At 39.7% G+C, this 1,441-nt stretch overlaps 1 pseudogene; it reads left to right on the top strand.

Annotated features, from left to right (window-relative positions):
- The first annotated feature begins 1,080 nt into the window (after positions 1-1,080).
- LOC128781291 (small nucleolar RNA U3) lies at positions 1,081-1,161 on the top strand (annotated as a pseudogene).
- Positions 1,162-1,441: the final 280 nt, after the last annotated feature.

The raw sequence follows: 1,441 nt of genomic DNA, 5'->3' as shown, positions 1-1,441 counted from the left end.
AATCATGTACTTTACAGAGTGGTCGCCCCGCTGCTTCAAGTACCCTCCTGGCCCCACACCTATTTATCTTGGTATTATTGACTGTATTCCCTGTGCTGTACTCTAGAGAGTATTATGCTAAGTGAAGTAAGCCAGTTAGAAGAAGACAAATACCATACTATTTTACTTATATGAAGGCTTCTTTATTCAGAGGTCTGATGCTCAGTCTGGGATAAGTGGTGTGGCTGAAATGACTGGTCACACTGGTCAAGCATCTCTCTCTCCAGGCAGCTTCTCCACATGGCTAGCTTCACTCTCTTAGCGCTCAGTGGGCCCAGGATAGTCTGACTTCTCACCTGATGGCTGGTTTCTCCCAATTCTCCTGTGGTCATTCCAAAGGACTCGAGGGGAGGCTCTACGGTGTCTTGTAACAGAATCGTGGAAGCCCCAGAAAGTTGCTTCTGTTCCATTTTATCTGTCAAGAATATCGCTGGGGCCAGTCCAGATACAAGAGGATGGGAGTCAGGTTCCATCTCCCGAAGCAAAGAGCATCACAAGTATACGGAGAGAAGGAACTAAAGACAGCCAACAGTTCCTGAATTAACGGAGATAAAGCATCTCAAAGCACCCAGTACTGTTGACAGTACATTATTCAACACTCTTTGACCATAGAAAGAGCACACAGTCAGATACTTCTTAAAACTCAAGCCCAGCTTTCGTGGTCATGATGACTGGTTTCTTTTCTTATTTTCTTTAACACACACATGGCCTGACAAATGACTTTTTTCTGTTTTGGTAATATAATACTAACAGCTAATGTTTACTGAGCATTTCTGATATGCTGAGCCAGTCTGATCTTCTCCACAAAACTTTTTGTTAGGTACTCTGCGTCTTTGGACTCCCCAGATAAAAATAAAGCTCAGAGAACTTTGTGACTTATTTGGGGTCACACGGCAAAGAGCAGCTTTGGACAAGAGCAGCTCAATCTAGCTAATTGCAGGACTGAGCTCTGACCTGCCATGTAGTTGAAAAATCTGTAAGTATAAACATGTTAAATTATATTTTATTACACACATTTTGGCTTATTAAAATAGACCACACAAGACTATACTTTCAGGGATCATTTCTATAGTTTGTTACTAAAATAGACCACAAAAATTTATGGTATATCTTTTCTATGGAATACTATATAACCATCAGAAAAATGAGGTAGGTATTTATGTAGTCGTTTGAAAATAATGTTGTAGGAATACGTAATACATACAGAACATACATACTACATATATCTAACACACACTCACATACAACATTGCCCAAAAAAGACACACTAGAAACTGTTCTAGATAGTTCATACTGGGGAAATAGGAATTGGGTCTATTCACCAAGAAGAAAGAAGAGTCTTTTTATTAATACATTTCCTTACTTTATTATTTAGTACCATAGCAGAGGTAGTTTCTGGCCT

Source organism: Desmodus rotundus, chromosome 6, assembly GCF_022682495.2.
Source record: "Desmodus rotundus isolate HL8 chromosome 6, HLdesRot8A.1, whole genome shotgun sequence".
Classification (NCBI taxonomy): Eukaryota; Metazoa; Chordata; class Mammalia; order Chiroptera; family Phyllostomidae; genus Desmodus; species Desmodus rotundus.
This window is presented reverse-complemented; position numbering and strand designations above follow the sequence as displayed.